The sequence below is a fragment of the Ylistrum balloti genome, unplaced genomic scaffold (assembly GCF_031769215.1).
Source record: "Ylistrum balloti isolate Yb309-2 unplaced genomic scaffold, AGI_CSIRO_Ybal_v1 Utg369742, whole genome shotgun sequence".
NCBI classification, from domain to species: Eukaryota; Metazoa; Mollusca; class Bivalvia; order Pectinida; family Pectinidae; genus Ylistrum; species Ylistrum balloti.
The window spans coordinates 757,229-767,709 of record NW_026781951.1 but is presented as its reverse complement, the minus strand read 5'-3'; positions in this window follow the sequence as shown (position 1 = coordinate 767,709).

Below are 10,481 nucleotides of genomic sequence, written 5' to 3'. Positions count from 1 at the left end.
ACGGTAACTGGGCTGAGTGTATTGCTTGACTGATTAGGTTGGGTATCTTGCTTGGCTGTCTATGTTGGGTATCTTTATTGGCTGTCTAGGTTGGGTGACTTGCTTGGCTGTCTATGTTGGGTATCTTGATTGGCTGTCTAGGTTGGGCAATTTGCTTGGCTGACTATGTTGGGTATCTTGATTGGCTGTCTAGGTTGGGTGTCTCAGTAGGTTGGGTGTTGTGCTTAGCTCAGTAGGTTGGATGTTTTGCTTGGCTCGGTAGGTTGTGTGTTGTGCTTGGATCGGTAGGTTGGGTGGGTGTTTTGCTTGGCTGGGTAGGTTGGGTGTATTGCTTGGCTCGGCAGGTTGGGTGTATTGCTTGGCTCGTTGGGTTTGGTGCCGTGCTTGGCTCGGTATGATGGATGTTTTTCTTGGCTCGGTAGGTTGAGTGTATTGCTTGACTCGGAAGGTTGGGTGTATTGCTTGGCTCGGTAGGATAGGTGTATTGCTTGGCTCGGTGGAATTGGTGCCGTGCTTTGCTCGGTAGGTTGAGTATATTGCTTGTCTAGGTAGGTTTAGTGTATTGCTTGGCTCGGTATCTGGGGTGTATTGCTTGGCTCGGTAGGTTGGGTGTATTGCTTGGCTCGGTAGGTTGGGTGTATTGCTTGACTCGGTAGGTTGAGTATATTGCTTGACTCGGTAGGTTGGGTGTTGTGCTTGGCTCGGTAGGTTGGGTGTTTTGCTTGGCTGGTTAGGTTGGGTGTCTTGCTTGGCTCGGTAGGTTGAGTGTCTTGCTTGGCTCGGTAGGATGGGAGTATTGCTTGCTACGATGGGTAGAGTATTTTTCTATGCTGAGTAGTTCCTTGTTTGGTATATTTTTTGTTTGTATGAACATTTTACCTAGTATTGTTACATAGGAATTGTCATTTATTATGCATGTTTAGATTTGAATTTATATTAAATGAGAAAAGCTAAGCCTAGATATCATTCCTTGGCGTCCCGCGCCTATTTTCCTTTCTGGCTTATCGAAGATTGCGTTTTTAATGTTTTACTAAGGTATATGGAGGACAATCCCGTCCCTGCCTGTTAGGTCTTTTAGAAAGATTAGAAAACCTATTTTAACCACAATTTCATTTTCATAAAAATAAATCTAGTGTTCAATAAGATAATAACCAGTCTTCAACTAAACCTGAAATCTATCAAGGTTGTAACGGATTGATTGACCAAGCAAAAAAACAAAAAAAAAAAAAAAAAAAAAACAAACAAACAATTGTAACTATAAAGCAATAATTTTTGATCCTTGGAAAGTATTGGCTTTCAACGAAGCTGGGACGATAATAGATATAATATGTGTTTTCTTTTTGGTTTTCTCGAAGCGATTATGTTGTTTGTAAGCTGGTCCTTGGGCCTTGGAAATAAAATCGCAAATGAAAGAATAAATCCAAATAGAATATCTAGAGTTTAGCTGAACGAATATCTTATTATTAGATAAGGCAGCAATAAGGTTTGATTAAACAAAAGAAACCACAAAGAATATCTACTACAACCATATAACGAACATTTAGAGGAAGGCTGCATTCATTCTATTTGACCTCTAACAATACCCTCTGAAGGTTGTTTCATAACCGATTGGGATTCGAATCCTTTCGATTAAACATACCAAATACGGAGCTTACTGTCGGTGATCGGGGAAAGATGTGTAGTTATATTCTGTTGGCCACCAGCCGAGACCTGTCTACTGGGATTCATCACTCCCGCAGAGCCGTCTCCGCTGATCAGACGGTGGACTGACTAGCGCTACTTCATTACGAGGATAATCAGGTGATGGTCTACCAGGGGTACTGTTTTCACCTTACTCACATTCATAAAGGGAACATTTTACAGGATTGTCAAGTCTAGAACAATTTGTGAAGCACCAGGCTATTGGAAATGCCGACGTAAAATGCAAATGTGTTTGTTATTCCATCGATGTTGTTTTTAGTTGTGCTATAATACGCCAGTACCAACAGTTTATATTGTAATGAAGGACCAGGTTCTGTAATTAAATTCAACGCGAAACATTAAACTATCTTTAACATCGCTAACTCTCCGGGAATTCATTTGAAATGGTAGCAAACTCAAATCTTGTGTTTGATTAAAATGGATGTAGGAATACTTCTCACAAAACATTACCGTAATTTACGGCGTATTATCCGCGGGCAATACGACTTCAAACGTTAAAAAATGCCTACTGCAGGCTATCTGATGAAACGGGTTATTTGATGAAACGGGTTATCTGATGAAACGACTTATCTGATGAAACGGGTTATCTGATGAAACGACTTATCTGATGAAATGGGTTATCTAATGAAACGAGTTATTTAATAAAACGGGTTATCTGATGAAACGGGTTAACTGATGAAGGGGGTTATTTGATGAAACGGTTATCTGATGAAACGATTTATCTGATGAAACGGGTTATCTAATGGAACGACTTATCTGATTAAATGTTTTCTAACAACATGAAAACTACGGGCTAAACAATACGTGTCAAGGCAAAGGTCATACAATGTCATCTATAGACATGAATAATAAAGACAAACAAATTTAATGAATTGTCAAAGATACCAAATAAAAAAACGACACACAGGTAAATATAGAAATATATGTTATAGCATTGTTCACGAGTTAAGGCAATAGGGTAACTGTGGGAGTCTTCTGGTGCTCAACAACTTTAACATACAGTGGGGATTCCCCTGATAGTGGACATGTACTTGGAATTCAGTATATTGCAGAAACTGCATGGGTAATGTACCAATGTGGGATATTGGTAGACATGATTGTGCGAGCAATCTAAAGCAGGAACCATGCTACAGGATATCTAAAGGAGCTGGCGATAAACATGATGACACAGATGAAATGACACAATACTATTATAAACACAAAAAATACCAAATTTCAAATTAACCAACCTACAATATAAAAAATGGACATACAATCATACAACAAAGTACATTTTCAACCATACAAGCGATTTGTATATATATATTTATAGAACAAAACCATGGAAACACATGCGGATCACATTGTTGTATACCTTGTTCTTGATTGAGAAGGTGACAATATTTACTAAGAGTAACCAAGGTTAACATAGCATGTGTCGTCGATGTAACAGTAGCCGCTTACTCTTCCGGAACACCTGGTCTTCTTGTACCATTTCCGAAGTCTTCGTGTACATCTTTCTTTTATTCATATTACGCCCTAGTTTATTGAATATGAGTTTTGATTATCATTATGTTGACATGACAATGAACATGAATATCCAGGTCTTTTGTATAATTTTTCACGCTTTCACGCCAGTCTCATCGAAACAAAACAAACAAGGATGGATTCTATCATTTTAGTTATGAGAATATACTGCGTTTAGTTATAAGTGTACAGAATTGGAGGCCAGGTTGTCATTTCTTTATAAAGCATAATTATTCTGTAATTCATTGACCAATATCGTAACCAAATGATACAATACAAAAGTTTTATTAAATGAGATATATCATTTGTCAAAAAGGTGTAGGATTTAATCGGAAGATATAAGATTTATTAAATAGATGTCTGATCAAATTAAGTAAATCAGATATCTGATTAAGTAAATTAAATATCACATAAATTGTAAGGTCGCTGTGGCGTTAGGCGTCTGACCAATTCCTAGCCCATCGCCTCTAGATCTTTGGACCGAGGCCTTCAAGAGACCTTAGACAGGTAATGGCCTCAGATCGGTGATTTCTCTCCGGGTACTGCGGCTTTTCTCCTACATCCAAACGTTTCTTATCTGACCTTGGCTGTAAATAGGACGTAAATCACAAAAAAACAAAAAAAACAAAAACAAAAACAAAAAACAAAAAAACAAAAAACAAAAAACAAAAAACAAACAAACAAACAATATCAACTGTCCTTGCGGAATCTGATATTTCTCTTAGAATCTGACACTTCTCTAAATCATTTTTTGAAAGACAATTATTAATATTCTGTGGGACATCTTAATTGTTTACGGTCATCGCAGCACATTTTGTGAAAAACGACCTTTACTAATGTTTCTATCTCAAAAAATAGTTTGAATTTCTGTATATCTTTACGTCTCCAATGTGCCTGCTCTGTCTTTACGTCTCCAATGTGTCTGTCCTCTGTCTTTACGTCTCAAATGTGTCTGTCCTCTGTCTTTACATCTCCAATGTGTCTCTCCTCTGCCTGTCAGCTACAGATGTTCCTCATGCTTCCTCATCTTCACATGTTAATATCGACCTCTCTGACAGGTTAAATTTGCTGAAAAAGGTTACGTTATTCTGCGACCTACCTACCTACCCATCTTCCTACCTACCTGTCTCCCAGCTTACCTACCTGGTCTACATGGCCTTCCTGCCTGCATGGCTTGCCTGCCGTGCTTGTCCTGCCTGCCTGTCCTTCGTGGCCTGACCTGCTTGTCCTGCCTGCCTGGCATGCCCTGCTTGCCCTGCCTGCTTGGCCTGCCCTGCTTGTCCTGCCTGCCTGGCCTGGCCTGCTTGTCTTGCCTGCCTGACCAGCTCTGCTTGTACTGCCTGCCTGGCCTGCCCTGCTTGTCCTGCGTGCCTGGCCTGGCCTGCTTGTCTTGCCTGCCTGGCCAGCCCTGCTTGTACTGCCTGTCTGCCCTGCCCTGCCTGGCCTGGCCTGCCTGCCTGCCCTGCCTGGCCTGGCCTGGCCTGGCCTGGCCTGCTTGTCCTGTCTGCCCTGCCTGGCCTGCTTGTCCTGCCTGCCTGGAAGGCCTGCTTATCCTGCATGCCAGGCCAACCCTGCTTGTCCTGCCTGCACGTCTGCTTGTCTGCCTGGCCTACCTTTCTACCTACTATGTTTTCACTTCATTGTACGTGTTTTCGTTCCCTTGATAATGCTTTTCGTACTTTGGTATTGTGTCGTGTTGGTACGGATTGGATTAGTAACGTGTTTGTTATGCAATGCGTTGTACTGAATTGTACAAACACAGACATACAGTTAAGTTTAAGAAAAGTGCATCAAATTGAACACATTCTTGGCGTTTTCCCTAGAGTAAACGAAATTATTCAAAAACGTCTGCCATGGCATAGCCCTTGGATACAACATAAAGCGGTCTCGTCTTTTTGCGTCCAACAAGATCAAGCAGTGTCATTATGTAAAGATAAGAAATAAAATCTTATATTTATACTTCAATAATGTAATATATTCTATTATTAAAAGATTAAATGCGAATAGAATCGTAGCATATCTATGTGATATCAGGAACATTCAACTCTTCTTTGTCGCATTAAGCGTTAACGGCGATATAATAATTCAATTGTAAAGAAGGTCTGCTAGATGTTTGGCTTATGATATTGAGCAACACACTATGTATATATAATTTAACACGTGGATTTTTAAACATAGGCTTATCAGTTGTAAATCAATCGATATTTTATCGGTAATTTTCTTATTCAGTAAAAGATCTTATTCTATTTTAAATGTAGTTACAACACTTGCCCATGTAACGATGTTTGGATAAATACTGTTTCACCACCAATACCAGTAACATGTGACGTCATTTAACCTTGTAACAATGTTTGACGGCAGGACTCATGCTGTTTCACCGTCAACACAAGTAACACGTGACGTCATTTAACCTTGTAACAATGTTTGACGGTAGGATAAATACTGTTTCACCATCAATACCAGTAACATGTGACATCATTTAACCTTGTAACAATGTTTGACGGCAGGACTCATGCTGTTTCATCATCAACACAAGTAACACGTGACGTCATTTAACCTTGTAACGATGTTTGACGGTAGGATGCATGTTGTTTCACCATCAATACCAGTAACATGTGACATCATTTCACCATGTAACAATGTTTGACGGCAGGACACATGCTGTTTCATCATCAACACAAGTGACATGTGACATCATTTATTGAAGACCACAATGTATTTTGATTCAATATCAAATTATTTCATAGAGCGACATTACAGCATCGAACATAAGTTTAGCAATACTATGACACCTATCAAAAACGGAAAAAAATTGTAACAGACGTAAATTATGAATAATCTTAAACCATATATGTGAGTATATAACAGCATGTTGATGACTGAATAATCGTCTGATTGTGGTGGCAGCTTCCAACTGTTGGCATACCTGTGGGAACAAAATTATCAAAACGGGTCAGAATGGTCTGGCAAACTCATTTACTTTCACATGCGTTGGTGGCGTCTTGTCCTTGAATGACAGCATGTTTGTTGCCTACATCCGTCGTGCATGCCCACAGAGGTTGGAAGTCGTGGACGCGGCGCACCTATCTGCATTCAAACGTTCTTTCCCTGCAGCGTGGCCGACATGAACAGCTGTCAGCCAAGCTGTATGACAAGCCTGAAGATTTTAAATTTTCTTTTGTGAATTTTCCATTTCGTGATAGCAACATTCCTGCCTTCTGAATAGTTGGTGTTTACATGATACAGTTAATTTGATATTCAATGTCCATTATCACGTTGTTTTGTGCAATAAGTCGTCAGCTGACAGACCAGCTCAACACAAAAGATAACGGTTGACGGTCGTCATACTGATATCATTAGTAAGTATTCTTTTTCCTTGTCGCTGGACGTCTTTGATGTCCATTAGCCAGTCGATTCTGTTTTTGTATATATATAATTGTGACATTACTCACTTGGATTGGTCAAGATTTATATTGCGCATGTCGTTGATGAAGCAGCGGACGCTTGGTCTTCGGAACAGCTCGTCTTCTTCTCCGTGTATTTTTTTCAGGAGTATCCATGGTTTTATTAGATTTCAGATAATGATTGTGTTGACATGATGGTGATTTATTGTCGACTCGCCAAGATTTTACAAAAAAGACATAAAATTTATATTACTTTTTGATACACATTTAAAATCAGATACATTAGAGCCAAACAACTGCATCATATAATTGTCTCGTTCTTCAGGGACTCGTCAGTGGTGCTAGGGGCCTAAGACGCCCCCCCACCAACACTGCAAAGTTACTTTTATACAAATAAATAAAAAAGAATACAATGCCTTACATGATAGGTGCTAAGTGTTTTCCACGTGTTTTAAATACTTTTATAACCTTACAATAAAGATATATGAAGTCAAATGTGTTAAAAGGCTTGCTTAGCAGGTTTTTTTTACGCATGCAAATCTGATTAGCAAATAACAAATGATGACGCACACAATATTTGTGGAATGGAATCGTGTACATGCCAACAAACTTGACGAGAGGGGAGTGAAACCCGGTTATCAGACCAGAAGAGAAGGCCAGGAGATAATGACAATATAGAAACACCTATCTCAGGCACAAGTCTGATGTTGTTTAATAATTCAACCCAGAGACTGGATAATGACGAGACAGTGAAGAGTGGTCCCCACATGAGTATGGTGTCACAATAAAACATATGGTCGATAGACGATAGAATGCCATGTCGGTCTCCCTTCTCCTATCAGCATGCAAGGCGGGCAAGCAGGCAACACAACTAGGTTCTAGCATGGTGAGCGGGCGGGCGGACGGGACAATGAGTATAACATTGATTTCTTCTATGACTCTGCATTACCAGGACATTCTGCGTCAACCGCTGGGACAATCGTTACGCAGAAACAGAGACGATAAAGCAGGGAGTTCTTTCAGGGAAAGTCCAAGCAATGCCCTGACCAACTGCCGTCATAGAGTTCTTAGAAATTGCACAGTCTGTATTGCGTATCACCTGATGTTTCGATGTAGTTCAATGTGCACAAAGTTGGACATTTTTCGGCAAGAGAAATTGAACAAGACAGTATGGACGGATCGATAATTCAGTGTCCGGTCTGACTACTCTATAGCAATAATAAGGATGACACCGATGTAATTGACCATTCCATCTTGTCATGTTGATGATGAAGAATTAGATTTGTCTGTCGTGACATGATAGAACAGCGGCGGAGCATAAGCTGAAGTATTGTAAAATGGCCATTATCCGCAACGTTTGAATGGATATGAATACATGGACTCCATACCACTACAGAGCTCCGGTCAATCGCAGTGTTTACACAATATAACTTTGTGTAATCTTAATAAATCAGTCGTGCAACGGAATGTGTCCGTCTTACTTTGACACATAGACAATGGTACACATTTATTGTTCTGGCAAAGACAATTTGAAATGAATCAACTATGTACGGTTATAATAACACCAGAGATTTTTGCCAACATTGCCAGACCTCTTAGAACTAACATTAATGTCATTCTAAGACATCAATCCAATGATGTGAGGTACAGCGAAGGAAGAAATGTCACTGGTGTGCGATCTTTGAATGGTGAAGCTCGTCTGGTCAAACAATGCCTTCAAATAATTCAAGGTATGTATTCCTTTATTGTCATCTGTTGATTTTGGAAGACCTTCATATATTGTTATTACGAACATCTGAAATACCAAACTTTTGAATTTGAATGAAACCATAAGTACAAATCATTCAATTATTTATATAACTTTCAAGTAATTTGCAAGCTAAATATTACATAATGTCTGAAATGTAAAAAAAATACTGGAAAATGAAACAAGGAACACAACTAATGACTTTTGATAATTCTGCATCGAAATATTACGTCCACATTTCCGGAAATCGCTAAAAAAAATTCTGTTCAAATATCCGGACTAACACACCTTAACCCATACCCGGATATATCATCTGCTTGGTGTCAGTCATACTTGTTAATAATGCAATGTCTTATTACATAATGTTTAGTTTCTTTTTATTCTAGAAAACTAAATGTGGCGTGGATGACGTAACATAACAATAAAAATAGGAAACTACCGACATGTCAAGAGAAAATACATATACAAGCAAATCGAAGACTCACATGAGGGCTGATAAGGTTAATTTCACTTAAGATAGATAGATTAAAGCGCTTAAACTCGTTAGTATGTGTTAGTCGTTGAGTACAGACCAGTTAGTCTCCGATACCGCGTCGATGTATGAATATGTATAGAAAATGTATTTATATACTTATATATGGACTGCTTGACAGTTGATGATCGCAGTGATAGATGTTGGAATTCTAGTTGGTCCATTATCATTGTGTTGGCGGCCGTTAAGATCTGGTAAATTCTATTTGATTAATTATCGTTGTGTCGGTCGCCGTTAAGATATGATTAAATCCTAGTTGTTTCATTTTAGTTGTGTCGGCCGACGTCAAGATATGGCTAAATTCTAGCTGGATCATTACAGTTGTGTTGGCCACCGTTAAAGTATGGTGTAATTATTTTTGTCTCATTTCAGTTGTGTCGGCCGACGTCAAGGTATGGCTAAATTCTAGCTGGATCATTACAGTTGTGTTGGCCACCGTTAAAGTATGGTTTAATTATTTTTGGCTCATTTCAGTTGTGTCGGCCGACCTTAACGTATGATTAAATCCTAGTTGGTCCATACAATTGTGTCGGCCGCCGTTGGGGTATGATTAAATCCTAGTTGGTCCATACAATTGTGTCGGCCGCCGTTGGGGGTATGATTAAATCCTAGTTGGTCCATACAATTGTGTCGGCCGCCGTTGGGGGTATGATTAAATCCTAGTTGGTCCATACAATTGTGTCGGCCGCCGTTGGGGGTATGATTAAATCCTAGTTGGTCCATACAATTGTGTCGACCGCCGTTGGGGGTATGATTAAATCCTAGTTGGTCCATAAAATTGTGTCGGCCGCCGTTTGGGGTATGATTAAATCCTAGTTAGTCCATACAATTGTATCGGCCGCCGTTGGGGGTATGATTAAATCCTAGTTGGTCCATACAATTGTGTCGGCCGCCGTTGGGGGTATGATTAAATCCTAGTTGGTCCATAAAATTGTGTCGGCCGCCGCTAGGGTATTGTTAAATTCTAGCTGGTTAATAATTAGTGTGTCGGCCGCCGTCAATGTATGTTTAACTTCTATTTGGCTTATCACAGTTGTGGCGACCGCCGTTTAGGTGTAGTTAAATTCTAGCTGGTTCATTTCAGTTATGTTCAGGCATGTGAACTTCTAATTAACATGTTGTAGTTTAACCGGTCGTCGTTATGGAATTAAAAATTCTAGTTAAAATGATGGTAAAATGCTACGGTAGAATATACCACTATCATAAGGCGGTGTCTAAGTATATTTCAGTATGAAAATGTGCTGGTATCGATTAGTCGGTTTCTTAAAAGGTAATACATATGTTACACAGGCTATAAAAAACAACACACAATTTCATACATGGTAGATTCTTTACCATCGTTCGGCATTCTGGTTATCAATTTCATATCAGAGTATTAAAGTGATATTAGGTGATTACCCACCTTCGATGATAACACATAACATGCATTTCGTATTATGAATAGCTCACTTGTTTCTTTGGAAAAAGGTTGGTGAAATAATCTTGTCAGGAAGCATTGTTTGTTGTTAATATTATTGCAAAATCTTCTTACATGATATCTTGTTTCGTTTTATTCTAGACTAAATATGACTTACAGCGCGTTATGCAATAC